General features: G+C 41.5%; 2 long non-coding RNA genes across 6 annotated transcripts in view; both read right to left on the reverse strand.

Annotated features, from left to right (window-relative positions):
* Window positions 1–197: 197 nt before the first annotated feature.
* On the reverse strand, window positions 198–17082 carry LOC114012515 (uncharacterized). 2 transcript variants are annotated; one of them, XR_003555013.2, is made up of 2 exons: window positions 15791–17082; window positions 198–4808 (listed from the first exon to the last, which is right to left on the reverse strand). It is a non-coding gene; the product is annotated as an uncharacterized LOC114012515 (long non-coding RNA). The 2 variants fall into 2 exon arrangements; XR_008749203.1 differs by having other exon boundaries at window positions 10722–17082.
* A 55-nt stretch (window positions 17083–17137) lies between these two features.
* Window positions 17138–26386, reverse strand: part of LOC114012514 (uncharacterized) — a 30175-nt gene continuing 20926 nt past the window's right edge. For 2 of the 4 annotated variants that reach the window (XR_003555007.2, XR_003555008.2), the window contains one exon: window positions 24097–24599. This is a non-coding gene — a long non-coding RNA (uncharacterized LOC114012514). Of the gene's footprint in view, window positions 17270–24096; window positions 24600–25439; window positions 25635–26386 lie in introns of those variants that run through there. The other 2 variants (XR_003555009.1, XR_003555010.2) reach the window with 2 other exon arrangements.

Consider the following 26386-nt stretch of genomic DNA (forward strand, 5'->3'; position numbering starts at 1 on the left):
TGATGTTAAATCATACTGGAAGGTCACACCCCATTGTTGTTTCACATTGAGGGGTTTTACCACTTTGGATGACATAAGGCACAACTTTCAGTCCCTGTGAACCTAGGGGGAATTTAGAGTGACTAAAATTACATACACCTGCATGATGTTTTGCCCTCACAAACCGTTAAAGCACAAAACCCAGTGAGAGACAGTGACACAGTGTAAGAAGTTTTATTTACCACTTAAAGTAGCCATCATTGCAAATAATCCACTCATTTCCTCATTACTTTATTAAGGATTAGTAAAGTAACCTCTGGGGTTTTTTTGTTGGTGTGTTGTGGGTTTTGGTTTTTTGGGGGTTTTTTTTTTCAGTTTGCCAGGTTACTGAGTCCATCTCTAACTATTCCAAAATCAAACTCCACCAGCAGAGCAGACTAGGAAACTTACAGCAGAGCTGCAGTATGCCTGCTACCCCCACTTATAAATAAGAGCATCTGTGCAGCAGTAATTAGGAGCTGTAATGGAATGAGCCACATTGCAAAAGTAGTTTAGCCAGACTAGTGTGGCCCTGCATTTTCTTACAGGCATTACCTGTTTCAGTTAAGTGGCATTCTTCTTATGTTACAAACCTAAGAAGTAAAGGAGGATGCGGATACTACAAGATGCAAAACACTTGAAGCCTCCCAGAGCTAAGGTGACCAGATATTTTCATTATCCAGTTGTTCAACCTGCTTAGTCCTTCCAGTCCATTCTCTTAAGCTGTAGAAAAAGAAACATGGCTCTTTCTTTTAGTAGTTATTTTTCAGTAAATTCACCAACACCAATAAAACCAAGAAAGCTGGTTCTTTGAGTCACTGATTCAGTGTTGTGTCCACCCCCTTTTGCCAAGGTATACAGTGCCATATATTTGCTCTGGGGGAGCCTACTAATAGTAAATAATTCCATACCATCATTTTTCCCATGGCAAAACTAAGAAGATAATCAGCTATTAACAGAGGAGGGGTGGAGAGGGAGGTAGCTCAGGGTGCTCAGAATATAAAGATATGTGTGTTAGTGCAGGGCAAACAGTCAGCTCTTTGCACTGCTTGCTACCTTGCATTTTCAGCGCCAGAGCCTGGCCCTAACCGCTTCCAATTCTGACAGCCAATTTCTGACCTTTCACTCTCTATGATCACTGTTCATTTTGCAAGAAACTTGGTCTCCTTTCTTGTCCAAAAATTTTAAGCAAATACTGTTGTTGTTATGATTACCTCTTCAGTATTGGCTTCTAGGAACCAAGAAAAATCTCACATCACCACTGTGTACAATTACATCATCTCAACATCACAGCTGCCAACTCTTACTATTTGCTGGAGAGTCATTATTTTTGCTTTAAAGAGACGGAGTGACCTCATGAGCTTCTGAAGAAACCCCACAGCTGACTGCTTGCCATACTAACATAATTAAATGGTCATATGGGACTTTGGTTGATTAATACTTCAACACAGAAGCACCTGTGCTCATTGAAAGAGATCATGTCCTCTCCACCAGACCAGCTCCTCTTCTGAATCCTTTTAGAAGTGGTAGGCTAAGAATGGAAAAGAGTAACTGTTGTTCACAGCTAATCTGGAATGTGTTGGGATTTAAGAAAAAAACTATCTGGCATCAGTTCAAGCTTCATTTCAAAGCTGAAACAAATCTAGGTGTAATTGAAAACAAGAGCAGGCATAGAAATTGTGAACCTGATTCTTATTTACACTACACACCCTTTGCACCTCTCTAGCAATGTAAAAGGTCTTGGAGCATGGCTCAGTTATTTTTATACTCTCATGAAGGGCCTGTTTATTGAGTTGGAGTTTAGAAACGTTTATACGAGTGCAGGATTTGCCTTTAGAGCAGTGGAAAGTCAGCACTGTATGACTCTCGGGCACTGTGCTTTAACTTATTTGGGGTATCCAGTTGGACAGTTGAGGGGAAAAACAGGGACTGGACAATGGGTGGGTCAGAGGTTCAATAATGAAATGTGAAGTACCTCATCTGTGGGTCATTTGCGTGAATCAAGGAGACTTTGGTTATTGGCTGGAAGCAATGTGGCCTTTGAAGTCTAGGTAAAAGCAAATGATCCTTGGGCTGTCTCATTGGCCAGATGATCTCATACCAACTGGCAACATTTGACAGACCCACCCTTGTTTGACACTGTAGCTCTCACCGAGCAACCTAATGATGCTACAAGATAATGAAGTATCCTCATGTCCTTATGGGAGAAGACCTGCAGGTCAAGGTGCTTGGCATCCTGGGTGGGACAGCACATGGAAAAGCTTCCATTGCTGTTACCTTTTCTGTGCCCATTCTGAGGACAAGCAGACACGATCAGGCTCCTGGATGACTGAATGCTGCCTATTGAAAGCTCCAAATTGGCTTAACCTTTACTAAGGGAATGGTAGAAAATGGAGAGGCAAAATGAGAAAGTGAAGGAGTGGTCTGGGAGAAACATAGTCATCATGAAGCTAGCAGGAAAATAAGGGCTTGATTATATAGCTCCAAGAGGGCCCTGCCAAATTGCAGTGCAATGGGAAGAACCTGAGCTGGTGGCAGTCATTTCTTAGGGTGTTGACGTGCTGTACAAGGGAGGTGCTTTCTGCACTGGCCTGAGCACGGTGAGCTTTATTCTCCTGGAAATGCTGTGTTGCAGGTTCCCTCAGTTGGCCGCCTCCAACTGACCAGGACCCAAGCAATTCTTTAGTGTGCAGATTACGATAGAATAGAACAGGGATGCATCTACCATACGTTTCTTATTTCATGTTTTACAAGTTGTCGTGGTCTTTCTTAACTCATGAACTCCAGGAGTTACAGGAGAATTTAACTTTCCAGTTTTAAATGATTGTAGAGGAAACCTGGAAAACACAAGACTTTCTAAAGCTCACTCAGAATGAAATAAAAAGACACAAAAGCATCATCTTAAAAAGACCTGAGGACTCTTTGGGGAACATGGGAAAGGAAAAAAGATGGAGTTGTTCAGGTTATTGCCAACACAATGTACTTGGCACTGCTATGCAACATCTAACACAGCAGAGCCTTACTCAAGTGTGTTTTCAGGGAACTTATGATGCATCAATATTTGAGTCTGTGCTGTACAGAGGAGGTCAAATGCAAGAATAAGTTCATACCTTCTGGCCAAGCCAACAATGTTTCCAAGTTCTCCCCCTCCCCTAAAGAGCCAAGCCACTAGCAAATCACGGCTTCAAAAGTATTTGACCAAAACGACATTTTTATGAATCAACATTAAAAACAGACCTCAAGAATTGGACCTAAAATAAAATCATAATCCTGCTGCCCTGAATTTCCTCTCACTCTTGGATGTTGTATTGAATTTTGATATGAAATGTATTTTCCTGAATTGGAATTTGTCCTTAAATTACTTATGAACAATGAACTCTTTCAAGAAAAAGAACTGCTTGCTTATCACAAGAATTAATGCTGTGGTTTTTGTAAGTGAGTTTCCATAGCTTATCAAATCCTTTCATTTTCTTAGTTGGAGAGGAACTGAAAAATGACTGTCAGCTAATTCTCTTCAATTTCGTGATTTTAAATCGGGTAATATTCCACATTTTACCTTGGTAGAAGTGGCTACAGGCCACTATTCATTCTTGTTCTCCTTTTGCAATATCTTTAATCCAGAGAAACTCACTCCCTTTTTTTTCACTCATTTCACAGCCATTTTGACTAAGGAACCATATTAACACCAGTATATGTGCATAAATTCTTTTGCAACCAATTTTGCTCTGCAGGATCCCAGCGTGGTTATTGCATAACTGTGTTTGCCACTGAAGTACTGCCATCTGTGGGTGAATCTGAGTTGTGATTCTTCATGGCAGGGTGTGGGGAAAGGGAAGAGTTTATAATTCACGTTTGATTCCGTGTTAGTGGTAAAAATGTCTCTTTGGTACCATTTCAAAGCTCATTCATGCTTATTTAGGGGTGTCACTTTAGTTATATTGTGGAACTGACATTCCAACCCTTTGAATTTCAGGTTGATGCTGCATTAGTGTTAATAAGCTTAACTCAAGCTATAGATAATAAAAAAGTAGTATAGCAGACTGTACAGGTGAAAGTTGCCAACGGTACCCTTGACTTCTGGCATGCCTTGAAGGTCAGAGCTTGAGGGCCTTTTCCTACTGAAAGGGGATGTTACAGGTGTTCCCAGCGGTGTCTTGCAGAGGACAGAGCCTGAATCTGGGAACCTGTAGGAAAACATTGGATAATTTCTGCAGCAGTGGCAGTGTAAGAAGAGAAATGGTTCCTGATGACTTGATCTTGCCCAATGGCAATCAATAGGACTTTTAATCTTTTCTTTGGTGAGCTTTGGAAGTCCTCCAAAGCACTCATTCCCGAACAACACTACATTTCTGAAGTTAAAACCAGCCCCAGAGCTTAATCACAAAAAACATTTGACCCCACAAGAAATCTGGGAGCGTGGTGTTAAGATATAGATCTGGTCTGCTTGTCACTCATGGCACTGGAGACATATCCCAGTTTGTGGTCCATGTTCACTGCTGAATGTATTGTGAGTGGTTTTCAAAGGCTCCTCCTGTCAAGATTCAGCGAGAAGGGTGAGTGTGAAGTGGGCAGACCTTTGATAGATGGGTGACATCAGTGGATATAACTTGAGGAAGAGCAGTAGTCATGCTGAGTCTTGCTTTTTAAGTTATGTAGTTTTATTTGTGCAGTCAGAGTTTCTGAATGACTGGCAGAATCTGATACAGCGTTGACCATCAAGCAATGAGGATTCACCTCATTTGGAAGATGTCTGTATCTAAAGCCCATCAAATCCTTGGGAGTGTCAGTAACTATAAAAAAAATCAGAATGTGAAGATTAGGCGAGATGCACAATTTGCAGTTCAGATAATCATTTAAGCACAATTCTATTGGCTTCAGGAACTGCAAGCATATACCCAAAGTTAGGTGTTTTCCAGAAAGGTAGTTGTTTCTTCCACTGAGATTAAGAGCTGTAACCTATAGCAACTGCATTGTCATATGTTGGTCATTATTTCTGGGACACTGAGAAATACAGGTTCGTGATCAGAGTCAATATGTATAGTTCCATAAAATAATGTGTTCTTTGGGCTTTCATTCATGCAAAAAAATCTTGTTTTCCCTTAATACTGTTGAAGTATGTGCCTAAATAAGATGTCATTTGTAAAGCTGAAAGCAGATATCTACAAGTATTTACAACAAAAAAAATTTACTTCCTAATTTGTATAAAAGGGAAATCCATTGGAAGAGTACAGAGGATAATGCTCAGATTATTTTTCAAACAATAGACAACTTGCATAATCCCATTATGAACACTATACATTTCACAGTCCATCTGGCAGACAATAAACATTGCGATTCTATGAGCTTGAAATGCTGGGTGTTGTACTGCCAAAAAGTACAGCTCTGCACATATGGCATGGGGTGAGAAAGTAGTCATGGCACATCTCTCCCAAAAATATCCGTTATGTTTGTTCATTTTGCACTTTCTGCAAAACAACTTAATAACTTATTTAAGTGTACTTAATAACTACTAAGCAAACCTATGTGAGTGTTTGGCATTGAGTGCCTGCCACTGAAGTGGCCCAGATCTTGCCATATTGAACGGCCACAAAGGCTGTGTTTGTTGTGTGCAGCCAGGCACTTTACATGGCTGCGCAACAGGTTAATGAGTTTGCTCGTTAGAGTTGTCTGAGCTCTCCTAAAGAGATTTTACTTGGAAGAACCAGTCAGTCTAGGTAAATGCAGAAGCTGGAGTCATCAGAAGATGGCTCCTTAAGTTGTGCAATGCTTTAGTGTCCTTAAAAACATGTGCAGCATCGCTACTAGACCTCGATTTAACCATTGGAAGTCTTGTGTGTCAAATTATCAAACTCTGCCATCTTCCAAGGCACTAAGATTCTTAGTCCCAGTGAGTAAGTAAGAGTCTTTCCTTCTGTTGTCTTTTTCACTGGTCACTTGATTTCTTGGCCACACTGCATGCAAATCTTCACTGTTACCTGTGTGTTCTTATATGTGTTTTTTTTCTTTCTTTGCAAGAGAAAAAATTAGTCTTGCTCTTTGACAAGGTACTGTGTAATCTCTGAGGTCGTCAGTGGAAAAACAACAGTCTTAGATCTCTTGGGTACATGTCCGTAAGTGCCACTGTCCTTCCAGTTCACTCTTGAGTGAGAGGTAGTTGCAGATTTATTATCCCTCATCTGGTTGCCATCACCAAAGAGAAATCTGCTGCCACAAGGCAGCTGGGCATGATGTCTGGTCAGTAAGATCAATACCAGCCTTGGCTTGAACTGCCTGTGACAATTGGTGCTCCCACCTCCTCCTGCATGGTTAGCTCCTGAGCTGTAACCTCCTGGAAGTTCAGCACTAGTTCACATCACTTGAGGATGTGACATAAGTTGAGAAACTGTCCACACCTGCAGTTGCCTTCCCAAAAACATCTGGATCATGTTAGAGGCAGGCTTTGCGGCTAATTTCAATGCTAGAAAGGGAAGGTGTGACCCTTTTCAGGGTCCATTACAGGACAGGGTGTGTCATGTAGTCAGTACTGATACATGTGAGTATCAAGCTTCATTTCAGATATTTCTGGCCTCCTATTACTTATGCCACCAAGTGTCAAGTTCCAACTCCAGTGTGAGCAAAGAGGAAGCATCTGCAAACATGTTATGTCCATACCTTGAAGAGTTAGAAAACCTGGGGCTTAGTTGAAGAGTTCATGAAAGTAGCAGGGAAACTGAGTGTTGTTGTGTTGATGGGATTTTTTTTCCGTGTCTTGACTCATTCAACTCCTGGGGGTGTGTGACAACCAACAGAACCGACAGTGCCAAAAAGAAACACATTTCTACACTCAACTGCCTTTATGTTATGATTTGCATTGCCTGTTGTGGCATCATTGCAGTAAGATCAGATTACTTGGTTTTACCAATTCCATACTTGTACTCAGTGAAAAAAGTAAATTTGAAGTGGATTAAAGCCCCCTGCCTTTTCCTCCCTCCTGATTTCATTCTCTTTAAATATTTATGAGTGCTGCAGCCTCACAATAGCTGAGCCTTCATGTTTTCAGGATTTTCTTCATGTCTTCATCATAGGATTCCCCTGAGGCAGAGAATTACCACTCCATTTTCTAGCTGGAGCACTAAGGCAGAGCCAGGTTCTCCATGACTGATCTCAGGATTACACAGGTACCCTGAGACAGAATTAAAACCCATATTTGCATCTCCTAAGTTCTGTTTCACTCATTGACTTGGGTCTCCTGCAGTGCCCTTCCTTTTGTACCCATCTGGGCAGCGCTAGAAGGGCTTTCCGTAGCAAACAAAAGCTAATGAATCTGGGTAACTAGCTAATGAATCTTGGTAACTGTAAGTGGGTATGTATTTGCTTGAGGTGAAGGAAGAGTTTTCCAAGAGGCTGAAACTGGCAGGCTGATGAAAACAAGCAGAGATTATTTTATAACTAGGAGACTATTTAAATCTTCACTTTAGTGGAGGAGTTTCAAAGGTTTTTCATGAAAGAGTAGGAAGCATGGTTTCCTGCTTCTGTAATTTTGTTGTTCTTTATAGTTGATTAGAAGTTGAAGAGAGATCTGAGAAGCTCGTTGGAGTTTCCTTTTTGTGGAGATCCATAGTTGATTGTTTGCTTGTAGGACATCCATTTGCAGCTGTGTTCTCAGTGATGTTGCTGTTGGAAAGCTGATAAGCTTTTGTCAGATTTAACTTTCTAACAAAATTGAGTGTCACTTTGCAAGCTCTGAAATGTTCAAACTCTTTTATCATGGCACCTTTGATCTACAGCGTGTGCCTTCACTGCACAGTCAGGTTGGGTTTTTAATAGTTTGTTGTACTTCATCTTCTCTCTGTCCCATGCAAAACCCTGCAGTGAGATTAGCACTTCTGTCAGCTGGGACAGACCTTCCTGAGAGCAAGAGTTAGAATATGGGCTTTGGTTTCACATGACTAGAGTAGTCACACTTAGGGTGGAAGGTAAATTATTCCAGGCCAGCTTGTACTTCAGTGCCTTTTTACAGCTCACAACCAGAATCTAAATGGAGAGACCAATCCCCCTGTGACTCCTTGGGTGAGAGCTGTGCAGTGCCATAGAGAGCCATGGGATGCACTCCCTGAAGGCTCAGCAGCCGTTGGGGGATGTAGGATCATTAGGATACACTTGCTTTGTAGGGTGGTTGCTCACATCTAGGCTTAACTAACTCAGGTCCTGCTTGCCAGAGGTAGTGATGATATGCCCTAAGCTCCCATCTTCATCAGAAGTTTAAGTATGTGTTCCCGGAAATGAAAAGTTCTCTCATGTTTGAGTAATAAGTCCGTCTCATTTCAGTAAGTCAATAGGTGGGAAAAACCTTCCATAGATACTTAAATGAAAAATGCTGGAATTTTTACTGTTCAAGATTGGCAGGCAGATGATGTCGTTTATTGCAGTCCTGAGCATTAAAAGCCATGAGCAGCTACCAGAGTCCCCTATTAAACACTGAGGAGTGACAGTGTCCCTCAGATGCCATTGTATCCAAAGGACATTAGTTCTGCCTCTACACAGTTAAAAAACACCTCCCTTTTCCTCAGTATTTGAATTGTTTTGTAGAAACATATGCAAAATGCTGTTTTCTTTAGTTATGCAGATAAATCCTTTTTTTTTTTTTTCCATGTCAAGAGACAGAAAATGAGAATGGCAAATACTGCCTCCCAGGAGCTCCCATGCAAATGTCTTCCCGTTTGATTTAGAGCAAGTTTCATGTACGGAAAGGCAGCTGAGTGCGCAGCTCCTGTTAACTCAGAGCACCCTTTAAAGAAGAATTAAGGGAAGTGGCATTAAAAGACATTCTATAGTCTTGTGACTGGAGAAAAGTAAATTATCTTTCAAAATTGTCCTTCTGATTCAAATCCACTAAAGAAATAGAGTGGTTCTCACTGACATTTTTCTTTGAATCTAGCCCACGTGAACGAGGGCAGCTTTATTGTGCAATAGTGTCCTGGCTTTACAAATCACCTATGCAAAAGCAGTCCTTCTGCTTTGCATCTTCTAAAGGGCTGAAACATCATGTTGCCTAGTCCCAACTAGAAAGGGGAGTCCCACAGGAGCTGCTCGTCATCTGGATGTCCTTGCTCTGCCAGTAGTGGCTAATCTTACTTTGGTTTTTCTCCTGCGATACTCGTCAAGTGTCATCACGGTTTGCAATGATTTCCACAAAAGGAGAACTCCTAGGATCTAGAACAGTGGCTTTCAACCTGCCACCCACATATCCTGGGGAAGAGGCTATCTGAAGCTGATGAAGCTTACAAAACTCCCTCACGAGAAAATCTTCATTCTCAGCTTGCTACTGCCAGAGTTTCATGAGTCACTGTGTCTTGCTGCATCTGCCATTCCTTGTGCATGTAGACTGTAAGCTCTTCAGGGCAGGGACTGTCTTTTGCTGCATGCTTGTGCAGTGCTCTGGTCTTGCCTGGTACCCCTAGGGCCTACCACAGTATAGATCAGTTTAGCTGTAACTGATGGGAATGATTTTTGATGAGGATGCACAAACAACCAGAAGAATCCAGCTGGCTCCTTTATGCACATGTGTGTTCTCCAGCGCTAACAGCAGTAGAAATTAAGCAGTTGAAACTGCAGATGCTTATAAAGACTTTGATTACCCACAGGAAGCACATCTTTTGAATAAATCAGTGTGGTAATTTCTTTTCAGACCGAAAGGGATATTGAAGTCAGGAATAAACTTGCAGTTGTTGGGAATATTCTGTGGATGGGTAAGTGGTGTTGTTTTTGGCAGTAGTTAATTATAGACATCTCAGGATGGTAACTGCAGGATCACTGATAATACTCAGGCAGCATTCCTGCTTATTACTAGCAGGGATTTGGATCACTGCTTTCTTCTCAGAAGGTGATTATTCCAAACAACAGAAGATTTTGAAATATGTCGCTTCAGCACGGTTGTGTTTATCTTAGGAATTAGTGTGTTTGATCGTTCTACCTAAAATAGTAGCAAGTTGCTCAGCAATGTATGGTTTAAGATTGAGTATGCTGTAAGTAATACCTTTTTATAATAAAGTCTTTGAGATTTAGCTGTGGCTGGTAGAAAAATGGGAAAGTGAAGGTAACTCATGACTAAAGCAGTAGATAACTTAAAATGGCCATAGACTTTGGTTGGAAATAGTGCAGTTGGCAGGTACATGTTGTACCTTACAGAGGTTTTCAGCCCTGCCTGAGGTCTGCCTGGCATTAGTTTCAGACTCCAACCATGTCATTATGGTGGGGGATCTGATATGCAAGAACAATGTTTAAAAAACCACCTTACTTCTATTTTCTGAAGTGACTTAGAGATGCAGGTATTTCTGTCTGATTGGCAAGATGTAGTGTCCTATGCAAAGCAGATCAGACATTTTTTTGAGAGGTGTTTTTCCGAAAGAATGAGACGCTTACTTGAAATGAAAATCTTTCGCAGTAATGAGTCAGTTTTAATGTATTGTTTTATGTAATCTTTTTTTTTTTTTTTAAAGAAAACTCAGTTAAATCAGCTATAAACACTACAATTGATTTGGCAAAGACTGAGGAGGAGACGGGAGGGCATTTGCATCTTATTTAGTTGGGCTTGGGACTGGCTTAAGGATTGAGTGTGCTGAAGCATGTTGCTTGAAGAATATAAAAAAAATCAATTCAGGGCAGAGGGAGTTATTCTTCATCTGGTTCTTCTGGTCAGGTACTTTTCAAATGTCTTTACTCACCTGGCAGACTGAGGTTTGATCTCAGATCATGGGTCCTAGTCACGTATTAAAGAGGCAATCCCGTTATGTGTCTTACAACACATGGTTGAAGGCATGAATCCTCTCCATGCCGTTCCTGTTTGTAATGCAGGATGGTACACTTTTTTGGTTTCTAGTTTTGTTTTGGGGAAAAGCATCTGTTTGGTTTGTGTTTTTACATGGCTCATTCGTGGTGCAATGGAGGGGTTTGCATCTGCAGAACAGCACTGACAGCTTGGTACCCAGAATAATTTGATGACCTTTTGCTTCCTTTTTGGCATGTGTACACTTGCAGAAAATTCAGTGTGAAATAAAATGCATCTTACTGCTAAGTATTTGGGTTATTTAGTAAACATTTTTCTACATGTGCCTAAAGGCAAGCCTGAACAATACAGTGCAAAACAGTGCTTTCTTTGTTTCTTATTGAAACTTATTAAGCCTAGCTCTATTCTGGACTTGACCGCTTTTCCGTTTTACTTGATTTAGAAAATCTTAGGAAGGAGTCATGCCACATTATGCACTGTTCTGGTTCTCTGTTTGGAGTGGCTGTAAAGATAGTGTTCCTTATTTGGAGGGATCAGGAACCACAAGGATTTTTTCATGTAGCCACATGGCATGTCAGAGGAGAGCAGGCATCTTCTCCCACAGGTCAGCTAGGGAATCTGGACAAGCCTGTGCTTCGCTATCAAATTTGCTGGCGCCTGGAGTTCAGAGTCCTTCTGTGTGTCCCCCAAAAATGAGACATGCAAATTTACTGGTCCAGTCCTATAATTTATCTTGTGGAGCTCTCCCAGCTCAAGCATCAAAGTGGTTTTGTACTGAAAAAAACATATTTTCCATTTTCATGCCTGGGGACTAACATCTGTTAATGTTCAATGTCAAAGGTACACTTGAAATTCCTACCCCACCTACAGCACCTTCATATTCCACTGGCTATAAACGATTTCTTCTCCTCAGTCTTGCAAAGATTATCACCTTGCCACTCTTAATATACTCTATATACACTCTGCACCAGTTGCTGTTTCTTAAATAGATGGCCTCACTGGTACATGTTAAATTAAACTCCAGGCAATTTTTTTAAAATTTGTTTTTAGTTTTGAATTCTGCTGCTTATGTTTTAGATCTGAAAGAAAGGCCCTTGAGATGTCCTGAAAGCTCATCTGCTTTTTCAAATGATACTGGTTAGCCTAATAAGGGAAATCCCTTACAAACCACATCTTGCCAGTTTAGATGAGAGACAAGCTAGCAGACTTTTTAGTAGTTGTAGGTGCAGAACATACTGGTCCTAAATCTCAGTTTAGTATGATTCTTCTTGGATAGTAGCTGTGGCTTTGTGAAGGCAGCAGGTGTGGGAGGAACGAGGCATGGAAGTGAAAAACCTCGACCTTTTAGGAGAAGGAGGAACGCACTTGTCTGGCTGGAGATTTGTATTTGTGGGCATATGGATATGGGCTGGAAATTTCACCTACTCTTAGCTCTTATTTGAATCGTGTAGGGCTAAGAGGATTCTGCCACAGAGATGGACATGGGTCCAAGTACTGTGGACCAAATGTACATGTTCTAGTGGACCTTTCTCAAATTACTTTTCTGCTTATCACATGACTGTTAGTGACTCATGTATAGCATAAACACTGAGCAAGGAAAAGAATTGTAACTACAGTGAAGGGGGGAAGAAAAAGATTAATAACAAGAAAATGTTAGGTAAAAGACCAGAATATTTCAGTCTGGAAAACCTGCCATAGTACCTGGCTTTAAACTTCATTCTTTAAGTTTCTTTAAACCTGGCTTCTATTTGGACTGATCATCTACGGTCTCCTCCCTTAAAGATGATAGATATATTACATTTGAAATGTAATTCATTTAAGGAGTTTGGCTTAGATGAACACCAAAGAACAAAATCCAGCTCCCATGGAACATTGCAAAGGCATGCAGAGATGTCTTTGTGCATGGTTGGAATACTTTAATATTTTGAACAATCAGTTCTTCAGGGGAAAAAAAAGATCCTTTTCATACAGAATGGGCGCTTTTCAGAAGAATTGTGTTACGAAAAAACCCATTCTCCATCAAAACATCTGTGTTTCATTTCCAGACCACTATTTGTAATGATAGCTAATTTGATTCATATTTTCCTCTTTCTCTTCACAAGTTGTATGTGAAAAGATGGTGATTTTCACATATGGCTTTACATTTCAGCCATGCCTGTCAAACGGTCTTTGCCTATAGATCATTAACTGCCAGTTTGTTGAAAAGATTCAAGATCCAAAATCTAATTGGTGTTGAGTTGCTGAGACATAATATAGAGGGTGGGATTTTCAAAATGACTGGTTGATCTACCTTTACTGCTACTGAAGTCAGAAACAATATCTGGGAAGGGAGATGAAGCTACCTTGGAGACAAAGGTACTGTTTCTGCCAGCAAATATTAAAAGACTGGAGCTGTTCAGAGAAGTAGTAAATAGTAGGGCCTGGTTTTCAAAAGAACTCAACACCAAGCCCACTTCAGAAAAGCAGTGATGAATTCTGCCCTTCCCAAAAAGAATACAGGGTGATGAAGAATAGTTGGGTGTGCTTGGCATATTTGAGAATCTGGGCATTTCACTGATGTGTCAGCCAGGGAGCTGGGCGCATGTGAGAATGTGTCCTCGAGTGTGGATGGGGAGCTGTTTCAAAATCAGTCTTTTGGTGCTTATTGCTAACTGTATTTGCAAGACTAGGATTTTCAAACGGCATCTCTAGAATGCAGAGGCAAAAATTAAATTGAAAAATGGCAGACTGCATTCCTAATTCACTGAGGAATATTTTATGTAAGTGCAGTTTGGAGGTGTAAATATCTGTAAACATCTGACCCTAAGATACCTCTGAAATTTGTACTCTAAATGACTTGGGAGATAGCAAGTGCCACTGAATTTTGGTGAGGGAGATGTAGGCACTTATAGAACAGTATACACAGCTTCCAGAGTTCTTGAGTTATCTTGGGCATGCCCAGACCAACACATCCATGGTGAGAGGGAAGGACAGGACTTTCCTATCCTGCCTTGCATTGCCATAACACAGTAGGTGTCTACCTCTGGATATGACTCTTCCCTCACCTTGCCATTAGTCCCCTCAGAATTAAGGCTATCTCATATAAAGACCAAACAAACAAACCACAAGAAAACCAGAAGAGAGGTGATATGTTTTTCCCTCCCTAAATATTCTTCAAGTCTCAGGGTTGGGTTTTGAAAACGAGCTTCCCACCTCTGGGGAAAGGTTGATCTCTAGGCTATGGAATCATTGTGGATTTCTCTTGGCCCCAGTAAATCTTTCAGTACTTTACACAAAGCAAAGGAACTTCAGCAGGAAGAGTATGGCAAGACCCTTCAGTATGCCTTGCAGCCAGCAACAATGCTGTGTCTTAAAAGTGGGAGACTCCACATTTAAATATTGCTCCAAGTTCAGGTGATGATGGTGTTTGAGGGACAGTGGCAACACTAAGCACGGGGTATGATGAGGCTTATGTGCATTCATTGTGTACCAACCAGACCCAGTGGGCGATCACCCTATTTCTGATTCATCCTGGGGTTTAGGTGGGAGGTGGGCACCACGGAGCTGCTCACTGCTGCCAAGACAGCCCGTGCCTACCCACTGAGAGAGATCTTGGGGACTTTCCCCATGAAAATGAGGTGGCAGCAAAGTCAGGATCTGGGAATGCCAGTCTGACTGGTAGAATTAGGACTGGCTTCAGAAGGGTTTTTTTGCTCTTAACTTCCTCTTGAAAATGGGACTTTGACTCCTAAGTCAGTAAAGAGCTTTTAAAAACATGAGCTTTAGCCCTTTTGAAAATCCCAGCCTTGATCCCTGCCACCAGCAATTTGCATTGGTATCATGTGAATGAAATTAGTCCAATATATTTTCTGGCATTACTTGCTTACTTGGAAAGTCTATCTAGTCCTTGCTGTGTCTGAATTCTTTCTTTCTTGCCTTCAAACCGTCTGGGGCAAATGGGGCTTAATCCTATGCAGACCTTTGGACTTGGGATATTTTCCTTTTTCTTCTCTCTCTCTCTCTCTCTCTCTGCACACCCACCCACTCACCCATCAGACCTGAGACATCTGGCTTGCAGCCAAGGGTGAAGAAAGAGAAATAAGAAGGAGAGAGGAAGAATCTGACTGAAGTGGGAAAACCAAAGAGAACGATGAGCACGGAGTGGCAGAGGACAGAAAATTGGGTGCCATGGAGGTGGAGGAGTAGTGGCAATGTACAGGCAGAAGTTGTGATGGCACAAACATTCCATCCTGGGACTTGCTAGGGGAGAAGGGAAAGCCCAAGTGCAGCCAGTCACAGCTTCTAGTGAGGTCTGATGTATCACTGTGAAGAAATAATTGGATAAAGTGCTACCATCTCTTCTTGCATTTCTGTGAGAAGGCCACAGCGCAGACTTAAAAAGGAGGTAGAAAAAGGAATAGGTGAATGTAGAAAAAAAAGGAAAGGGTATGCTGCTAGGCTGAATGAGGAAAGAGGTAAAAGAGAAGAGAAAAGAGTCACAGCAGCAGAAAGTTCAAATGGAATATGATTTCCTTAATTCTTCAACCTCTCTCATACAGAAGAAAAACCCCAGCATTTGCAGAAAGAACTGATGAAATCACCGATTGGTGTGGCTGAGCACTTTCCTTGCAAAGGGAGCTGTAAGATAGGGACTTCAGATAACTTTTTTAATTTCGCAAATATATTCTATGGTCTTTTGTAGGGGAAGGGGTAGACTTTAAAGGCTGATTCTGGTCTAAAAAGGGAATAGATTGTACTGTAATTAGGGATGGGAAGAAAAGGTAAAGACTTTCCTATAGCCTTTATGATCTCAGTGGTGGGAAAGACTAGGGTTGATGGCTATTTCCATAGCAAAAAAATTGCAAGTATGTTCTTAGTTCAGATTTGCTAACCTGAGCTAGATTATTAAGATTAAATCAGATAAACCCAAAGCAATTTGAGAGCCCTCACTGTTTTTTCTAACCTGAGTTGGCCAGCCCCAATTAAAAGCACATATTTGTAGACTTTCCCTGTGCTCAGCCGCCATACCCGTGTTCTTACTGACTCCAGGAAGCATCTCTGTACAGTCACCATCAGAGGGTTAGGCTTTCAGGGGGCTGCAGGCCCTGACCTCTTGTGCATAGCTGTGCTGGCCCAGGGAGAGATTGCTCGAGTTGCCCAGGATCAGACAGGGAGCCTGGCAGAGACAGGGACTGAGTGGAGGACCCTTGAACTGCAGCCTAGCATGTGGGGTTGAATAAGAAGAACACTTACTATTGGGTTTCTGTTGAGAATACACACAGTTATGAACACTAAATTTCTTCCCCAAGAGCATTCCCCAGTACTGATTTGAAACTTACCATTTCCACAAAGATTCCTGCCAGAAAATTAATTTGTTAAAATATTCGTTGAAAGCAAATATGGAAAGGGGGCTGGCACACAACTGAAGCAAATTAATGTTAAGGATTCAAATGAATATTAAATCTCTTTTGCAATAGTACATTCCTGACTCTAATTATGACTCTGGGTGAGTAGATGACTGTAAAGTCACTCCTGGAAGGTGTACATAGAGCAATCAGTGTGATAACAGCCTTGCAGATCGAAGTGGGTGGATGACTTGAGCAGTATGGTAATGACATATGGAGCCTTCCCTATCTTGGAGACAAATTCCTATCTAACTCAGATCAATAGTAGGGTGAGCATTATTGCTTGTGGAGAAGCTCTGTAACACAGAGACATTCAGAGGCTGTGGTATGTCAGGAGATGCTGGCCACAGCCCTGCCAGGTCCAGGAGCAGTCCAAGGCAGGAAGCCAGGCCTGAGCCATTAGACCCCGTGGGCAGCAGCCTTCTGTTGAGATGCCAGAAGGTGGTGACCACCCATTCAAACAAAATCCAGACTTCTTTTGGTGGCTTTCATTTAAGGCCAGACATCCTTTTAGGTACCTGAAGCAAACACAAGATTTGGGGCTAAAATAAAGAAGTATTTTGAGATGTAATTGCCTGTGGTACACAGGACATCAGCCTGCATCGTCTAAGGGTTTGCAGGCTGTGGAGAAGCCTGCCTGGTAGGGGCTGGCCTGCCTGCATCTATTGCGGTAGAGTTGTGTTGGGTCCCGGGCTCTGGTGCTGTGTCTGCCTAGCAGTCATAGCCAGCTGCATGGTACATGTGGCAATTTGTCAGGAAAACAGCTCTCACCATCTTTTTTTTTTTTTCCCTTGCCTCTTGCTTCTTTGATACTCATATAAATGCCTTTTTATTTTATGATAAGTGGCTTTGGGTTTTTCTTCCTCATGCTATTAATTTTTCTTCAGCCACTTTCACTTTCCCCTCCTTGTTTCCTTTCCCTTCCCTGCCCTACCCTGCACTGCCCTGCCCCGCCCCGCCCCGCCCCGCCCCCACATGTTACGCCAGTAGATGGTGGTATTCAGCAAGTTCTTCGTCACTAGCTGGCAGCCCAGCTCAGGAGAAAGAGCTGTTAACGTGTGCAAGAGTTTGTCTGTGGCTGGGTGACTGTCGCAGTGGTGACCTGCATGAACAAGAAGCACAAGTTCTGCTAAGTTACTCCTTATTTTCCTCCCTGTTAGGCCTGTGAAAGAGCTGTCAGATCGATAAAAACTCCTAAACATCACCAGGGGAATCAATTATTTGTTGTGAGGTATGTGATTCAGGAGAATTTCATGTACACATTTCTGTGAGGTTACTCAAGCAGCTGGCAGAGGCTGATGTTGGTTTTGTATCCTGCTGTCTGACAAAAAAACAGGGCTGGAGATGAGGGAACATATTTCTGAGAAAGATAATCACTGATGAAATAGTTGGTCTTGGGTCTGCATGCCCAGTGCTGGATAACTGAATTATAAAGCCTCAGACCCCTTTAAACTGTCTTGTGTCAGGCACCAAAGAATTTAAATCCACGGTACTTCGGCAAGTGAGTTCTCAGTGAGCCTCACCCCTGCTTAAGGGCAGGATTTGCAGCAAGATACTGACCGAGGGGTTTCCTCTTGTCATGGGTAGAATAACAGGACTACACGTGCTTTGCACCGCATGTGATGCGACCAATGGGGAGCCTTAATCCAATGTAACAGCACACTGCTCTGTAGGCGAAGGTGCAGAAAGCATTCTCTTCCACATCTTCGTTTTGTGTGCTTTATTAATTCGTGTGACATCCATATTCCTCTTTGGAAATGATTTTTATACCAGGACTCTGGTGCTTATTTAAGTCAATTAGAAGGCTGTATAGAAGTTACAGAAATGGGACAGAAATTACGTTAAGGATTAAAGCAAGGATTTTCAAATTTGGTGGTGGGAATAGCATGCAAAATTCCTTCTGAAAGAGGGTGGGCAGCAGTACAAACAGCACATGTACTGTCTAGGTGCTGTCAGTTCTTGTTCTGCTCTGTGATGCTTCCTGAAAAATCCAACCAGTGCTGGCCAAAGTTTTTTTTTAAAAATAAATGCTTTGAGTGTGAAACTCTTCTTGCCTTGCTTTTAACATCTCTCTGTAGTTCTCACATGTTCCGCCTTTGCAGCACTTTCCATCCTATGCCCCTTTTGGGCACGCTTCATTCCTTCTCTGAGTTGGGAATTTGGACTCCCTTCCTATGGAGAGCTCGACACCAGCAGCAGATTTGAAATACATTTGCTTTTTAATATTGAGATTATCATTAGTTAGTGTCTGTGTGTGTCTCTACATAAAAGATATAGCTGTAGATGTGAAAGATATAGCCATATAACCAGAAAATAAGTACTAAAATGTCGAGTTGTGATGCTTTGGTAAGCTTCTGACTGAAAAATTACTGATTCAACTATATGTAAAAAACATGGAGAAATCTGAAGTGGTGTGCTATTTCGGGTGTCTATTTTAAGAGACTTTGCAGGTCTCCGGGATTCAAGAATTACTTAGTACTTACTTTCTATAACAAGTTGTTTTAAACATTTTTACCTGAGAACAAAAACTTTGCTAGTCTGAAGCAAGAGTCACTTGACCTTAGAAACCTTAAACATAAACCTTAGAAAGACCTTGTGTCTCCCTGCAGGGATTGCTGTTTTCAGTGCCCCAACCTGTCACTGAAAATACGCTTATCTCTTTGGAGTAACGTACCTCAGCAAGGTATCTTGTCCCGGAAGTGTCTCGCTTTCAGTTGCAGCACACTATTGTTTCTTGTTCTAGCAAGGAGTGTTTCATAGCCAGTGTGTCTCCTTCCTATTCTTTCTACCCTTTGTCATTCCCTGGGGCTTTACCAGCCCAGTTGATAAACGTTCATCAGCATACTGTAGATTACCTCATCCTAAGATAAGAACTCAATACACAATTACAATTCTATTTCTAAATAACAGTGGGCCAGGCTGTAATGCCTGTACTCTTCCTAAATAGCACCCACTGTTTACTGGTGAAGTGGCTTGAAATCAAAATACCATTCTGTGCGGGTGAGAATATTCAAACTGGGCCCCGTATCAAGTCCAATGGATTTTAATGCAGTATTAACTTTTTCAGTTCTTCCCTTCTTTCACTTTTCTGTAATTTTCATGGATATATATTGTTGTCCCACATCTGAAGTTCTTTTAATATCTGAAAAAAGCACATTCTCCAACATCTCAAGATGATTGATACCCATATACCCATGTCTCCTAAATGTTAGCAGTGTTACTAATGCTGCTTTTGTCTCCACATGTATTAGCAATAGGACTGCTTTAGAGATGTGTTTTCCATGTGGAAAAATGCAATTCAAAAAAACCCTTCCTCTGCTATTTTTGATGTAAGTTTCTTCCAATTACTTTTTTTTTTTTTGTGAGAGTGGTGCAACAAGAAACAAAAGCAAGAACTAATATAAAGTGGAATTTCAACATATGAAATAATGTTTTGGTTTTTAATCAAGGATACTTTCTGATCCACAATCAAATTCTTTAGTTTGGAATTTTTATTGAAATAGAGTTTTCAATGAAAACTCCAAAATTTTGTCAACAGTTGAATTGTGTTAGTTGAAGAAGCCAACATCCTTCAACAGAAAAATCTTGCCCAGTTCTAATCAACAAGGATGGAAAAACTATTGGATCCTGCAGAAGTCCCCTTCAATCAATGAAAAGACATAATCAGCTCTGGGCTTGCTTCTGTTTATGTAACTGTAGCCAACATTGCTGCTGCTCTATCAAATGATCCTGCTGAGAACAAACCTTCCTCAATGTGGGGTTGAAATTGCCAGTGGTGCATTATAGCATTGATGGAGCGGAGCCAGTGTTTTTAGCAGTAATGTCTGCAGACATGAGGTTGATTTCCAGAAAAACATCTCAGAACAACTGAGAAACATTTCACAGATTCTGAATCTAGCTCTCCTTTCGAGGAGAGAGCTATAGGAACCAATAAGTAGGACCTGTTTGCTCACGGAAATGCTGCTCTCCACCCTGCTGGAAGCAGCAAACCCCACTGTGGAAGCATGTGCTGGATGCTGGTCCTCTCCCTTGTTCTCTGCGCTGGGTTCAGAGGGTTTGCTCCTGAGCAAGGGCTTGTTCATGTGAATAGTATGTCACAGACAGGTTTCTAATGAGCTGTTAATTTTAGGATTCCTGGCTAATTGCCAGGTAGACACATGATTGACTTATAATAAGTAAGCTCACTTCAGTCACTGGAACTGTCAACTAGCATTGCTAACCCAAAGCATTAAGGAGTCATGAGTCAAGCCTCTCAAATCATATACCACTGGTTAAAAATGATGAGATTTTGTAAAGAATGCCTTCTGGGGTTTTATTTGGCTGGTGATTATTTGGGTTCATGTTTCTAGATTTAATTTTCTGCAGCTGTGGGAATTAAAGAGTTTTACTATTTTGTTTTTTCTAATAACAGTTGCGATCATCATCCCCTAGATTGTCACACCCATCTCTGCATTCATACGATCTTCATAAAGGTCTTAAAAATAACATGGCAGAGAGGCTTCTGCCTTCTGGTCTCTAAAATTTTACTCCCAAACTTGAGTCTAACTTGCCCTGAAAACTTTACAGACAAGCATCAGGGTTAGTTGGAAGATGCTTGGTTTAGACATTTCCAGGTTATGAGGCCAGCAATTCCTTGTCATTCTACCTTGGTTCACATGGCATGAGATAGAGATTACAATCTAGAGAATTGTATAATCTTGTGAAGATTATATGGTCCAGTGTGAGTATAATTTGTGTTAAGTGTGACAATAAAGCCTGCCATGCATTCTTAAAACGTGTGTCAGAGGTATTTAAAAGACATGTAGATGTGGTACTTAGGGACATGGTTTAGTGGTGGACTTGGCAGTGCTGGGTTAACGGTTGGATTTATGACCTTAAAGGTCTTTTCCCACCTAAACAATTCTGTGATTCTAAGATACTGGCACATTGTGCTCCCAGTGAAGGCAATGAGGGAGAATGGGAATCCTCATGGGGCACATTTAGCATCTTTGTTAGATAATTTGCTGCATATGTACAAATATATATTTTAGATGAGCAACTTTGAGCAATCCGTGTTAAGAAGATATTGGACGTTTTACAATATTCTGTCTTGGAGCCTGTTTCTGTTGAATAGCAAGTGGTGATGCTTGTAGGAGAATGTCCTGTGATATAATAGGCACTGCGATATCCCTCCTAAAATGGATTCTTTGCTTTCCTCACAGGTCTTCCTTTTTCCCATCTTTTACCCGTGTTGGTATTCAGGAAGGTGTTCTACCTGAAAGGCAGTCTTTATAGTAGGGAGGTACTAACGCAGGGCAGAATGGAAAGCCACATCATAATTTTCTCTTTTTGTTGCTGGCTGTTTCAATAAAAGGGATTTTCTTTTCAGAAAGTATCATTATTGGATAGTTTTGAAAAGCTGAATAGTGTTGGGATGAGACGACTCTTCAGTCCCTGCTCTCTCTGTTGTGCACCTCTGCACAAGATGAGGAGCCTACATAAAGCAAACAAAGCTGTGAATGCTCCTTCCATTTTGAAGAAGGCGAGGGAGAAAGTACTTAATTCCTGCTGCCTGTGACTTATTGGTAAAATGCCAGTTTTTGAAGTCCCAGACTTGCTCTGGGAACTTCTCTGGTAACCAAAGATATACAGGTGGTTTCTCTTGTATTCCAGGACTCTCCAGGTGTGTGCAAAGCATAAAACAGGCACTGATGCTGAAGAGATATTCACACCAGCTGTCCTTTCATCTGAGGTTGGTAGGGAACCTCCTTTGAAAAGTTTTTTTACTAGAAGAAAGAAAATCTCTCTCAAGGATCAGTGCCACCACAGAGAAAGGAAATGGCTTATAACACATCTCACATCTCCATCTCTTTCATCCCCTACCAGATGCTCCACTGTACTTCAGCACCCAAAGTATCCTTGAATGCAGCAAGTACTATCTTGTATTAGGCTTCCCTAGATACTGTAACATGCAAGAGGAGCTTTCAAGGGCTTTAGACTGAAGTCAAGATAGTGGTGAGGTGGTGGATTTCATACCCCAAACCCACTGCGCTTGTGTGTAGAAGTCTCTGTTTTGCTAGCAGAAATGAGAACAGTGGCAGATGGACATGCTGGGGTCAAAGCTTTCTACAGGGAAATAAAGACTGCTTTTTCTCAAGGCAGTCCTCTGAAAATGAAATTCCATCGACATGTGTTTCTTTCCCGAAGACAAAACATCAGGTTGTTTCCTAGGTCTTTCTTATTTGGGTTTTTGTTTTCCTTTAGTCAAAAAAAATATTGGTAGGACATTACTGCGTTTAAAAACACAGGAAATGTTTTCATTTCATTAAACCTTTTGGTAGAAAATATTTCTCACTTCTAGTTGTGATCAGGATCTCATCTGCACTTCTCAGGTGTTATCTGTATCTAATCTGAACAGACACAAGGAGATACTTGAAGCCGTCCCATTGGCAGATGTATTTGCAAAGCATTCCCTGGAACAAACTCGGTGCAAGTTGGTGGGGGGGGGAAGGGAGAGTAAAACTTAATTTTAAGCTGTTTGGGAGAGGCACTGTCATTATGTTCTGTATGCATTAAATGCAAACACAGAACAGGTTCAGGTCTGTGGCTGGTGCTCTTAGGTGTGACAGCAGTACAAATGAAATAATATCAAGTAATCTCAGTTGGTCATTAACCCTGCAGTAAATGCCTGTTTCATTTGCCAGGTAGGAGTGCTCAGAGACCTCAGCCAAAATTGGCACCTTATTGTGCTAAGCGCACATAGAGACCTAATTAAAGACAGTCCATTTCAATGAAGTGTTTTTTAGTATAGATGGGCAAGACAGATAAAGGATGGGAGTAGGGAAGCATAATCATCCCCGTTTCACAGGTGGGGAGCTGAGGAACTCTGATCACACAGGGACTCTGCTGTGGGTTTTCTGCACTGTCCTGGAGACAATGCTGTGGGTCTCAAAGTTAGCAGGGTCTTACACTCTAGCCCTGTGCTTCAGCCACAAGACCATCCTTCCTCTGCAGGATGCATCAAGTTTCTTGTTGCTTAAATAGAAAGCAATTTACATTTTCCTTATTCCTCTTTTAAAAAAAGCTCCCTGACCATTTTGGTTTCTCTCATCCTCTCAGAGTGTTAGTCATAATTTAAAATACACACAATGATTAAAATGAGTCTGGTCATGTTCAAGTACATTATTTCAGGGAGGCTACTTGGTATGACTTGCATGAGGACATGAAATGCCAGAAGGACCAGTGCAGTCAACAGCAAACTTCAGTGCCAGAAAGAGTGGGTGGGGTCATGTGCTGCCTGGTTATATTTGACCTCTGTGGGTTGGCACATGAACTGATTTATTGCATCCATGCTATCTTAATTACTAAGGACACAGCTGAGAGCTTTTTGAAATTAAAAGTGACTTATTTTCTTCAATTACTTAAGTGCAGAGGCTCAAGCACATACACAGTTGTATTTTTCTATCAGAATATATGATTCGCATAGCCAGTTACACTTGTTTGTGATTCTTCCAGATGCTGGACTTTGGGTATGTGTAGATGCAGGCACTTGACACTGGCTCATATGGATAAGTTTACGAAGGCTTAGCAAACTTTTCTTTTTCCCACTGCTGGTCCTGCTTACAAAACTGCTTTTCCAGGTCTCAGCTGGAACTGGAAGGCAAAATGTGGAAAGACTCTGAAAGGTTGCTCCGGGTGTTTTTCTAGCCCAGCTGGATGCAGGTATTATTGGAGACCTCATGAGAAGGATTATTCCAAAAAAATTTTCACCCTGGCTTCATGGACTAAGGGATACAAACACGTTTTAATAAGTATCCAAACTTATGCTTGCTTAGCCAAACTCAGACACTGAAGCTTTTTATGCAGCCCTGCTAACATGTACATTGTTGGACCATTTTGAATGTGAACACGAAGCAGTTATGTAGCAGGTCAGCAGGAATTCACAAGTGCTTGGACTTAATTTTTTCATAATTTTAATTTTGAAAATGTGTCTGAATAATCAGGTCAGATGATAGGGAAGCTTTTTTCTCTCAGCTGTAGCCTTGTCTTGACTTTTGCAAATTTAGGCAAAGACTGTGAGAAGTGGCTTGCAATTTGAAGCACTCTGTCTGGGACTTGAGACTTCCTCAAAGGGTCTAGCTTTCAGAGACCCTTCCAGTGTAGTCCCTAAAAACAGGAAAGTCCAAATTGCTCGTACCTTTCTGTTACTTATTATTGCACTTCTGTGTACAGATAAGGTACATACCTGCATCTGTAGATCTGAATTTGCAGATGCTGTAGCTGTGCTAGAGCATGGTTGCAGACTTAGGTACTTACAGCCTTTATTATTATTTCACATTAGTTATGCTCACACATAACTCAGCTGCAGCTGGTGGCATTTTTCTTCACGTCAGATAGAAGTGCAGTGATTTTTCAGTGTCTGGTTCCAGGACCCCTAGCATCCTCTGCAGGATCTGAGACAAGTAAAACACTCAGTAAAGCAAACCTATTAGAAGACATAAAGTCACTCTAAAGATGTTCATATCTCTTCTGCAAGTGAAAACAAATTGTAAACTCTGAACTGGTAAAAGAAAGGTGGTAATTCAGTTTCTGTAAATCTCCATGATAGCTCATTTCATGCTCATTCCAGGATTTAAAATACATAGTGCAAACAGCCGTTTCATACAAAAGTGCATTTCTCTCCCTTTAACAGATCACTTGTTGAGAAAGCAGCTAAAATGAATTCAAGCTACCCCAGTCCCGAGTCTATTTTCTCTTCCAGAGCATGTGGAGGAAAGCGGGAGACTGAAATACCACTGTATTTGTGAGCTGCTAACAAAACTACAGCTGCTTTGGAACAAAACAGGCAGGCTGCAGGCAGGGAGGACCACCTCGGTACAGCCTTCCAGCCCCCTTGCTTCTCCTGCAGCTAGAGCATACTTCTGACAATACAGCATACACAGAGAGAGGAACGGTCCCCTGGTCACCAGTTGTGCAACCATGTTGCAACTGGGAGGTGTGATTGCAGTGCAGATAATCAAATAACAACTAGCTTTAATCTTCACAAGGTTTAGGGCAGGCTTGTCCAGCCTGCCCAGGATGCAGCGTGCATATTCAAGAGCTGAACACTGTGTCTCCACTGCTTATGGTATCCAAAGTAGCTAGGTTGAAGCTGGTCAATGTGTTGCTGTCGTGCCTTTGACTGCAAGGTGGACAAAAGTCATAGCTGCAAATTAAGGTGTTGTAAATTAACTTGAGCAATAGGTAATCTCCATCCAGAATTACTATGGAGATGCTCCCAATTCTGTACAAACCTCAGGTCCCATTGCTCTCATGGCTGTGCAGACAGGCAGCAAAACTAGCACTAGTTCCTGAAGGACTTGCAGTCTGAATGTGCAGGACATCTCTCCATAGAGGCAGAGATGGATCTGGCAGTGGAATGATTTCTTAATGGTCATGCCAGAAGGTCAAAATGATCTGGAAACTCAGACCAAATTGCCAATCCAGACCTATAACAGTAAGAACAAACAGTTTTCCTTAGACCATTCACTGATAGCTAGGATCTGTTTATAGACCTACATTACAAAAGGATATTAAAAACAGAAGACCTGATCATGTAGAAAAGCAGGGAAAGGACAAAACCCATTTGAAACTCAAGACAACAAAGGAGAGAAAATGGAAGTGTTAAGATGTAAATATGGATGCTGTGTACACAGATACTCCTGGAATAGTGAACTGTGTCTGTGATTGTACAGTACCAAAGGAAGAAGAGAAGCATGAGGAACATGAGGCTTTCAGACAGGCCCCTCTAACAAGTCAGAACTAACCCTTGGAGTGAGATTGGAGAGAAATCAGCATTGTAGAAGCTTAGAGAGCCAGTTAGTAAGGAGTTGTGTAATTAAACCTTGAGTCCAATGGCAGCAGAGTCCTGCATGAAATCATGACTCTACTGAAATCAGTGGCAAAAATCCCAGTGATGTCAGTGGTGCAGCTCCTGGCACTTACCCATAGCAACCTCTACTGGTTCTGCTCGCGAGCTGTGGGACTGTACATTGTACTGTAGTCTGCTTGAAAAGCAAAGGCTAGTAATAGCTAAATGAATGTGTGCACTGAAAGCAGTTTTTTCCAGAAATATGGCTTTTTGATTAGGTGTGTTTCTTTTGAAAAGTGTTCTCTTTCTTTGGGAATTGCCAGTGTCACATCAAAAAATTAAACTCTTTGAAAAGCAGTAAGTTATCAGCTGAAGTAGATGACCATCCTG

The sequence above is a fragment of the Falco peregrinus genome, chromosome 11, assembly GCF_023634155.1.
Source record: "Falco peregrinus isolate bFalPer1 chromosome 11, bFalPer1.pri, whole genome shotgun sequence".
In the NCBI taxonomy this organism is placed as follows: Eukaryota; Metazoa; Chordata; class Aves; order Falconiformes; family Falconidae; genus Falco; species Falco peregrinus.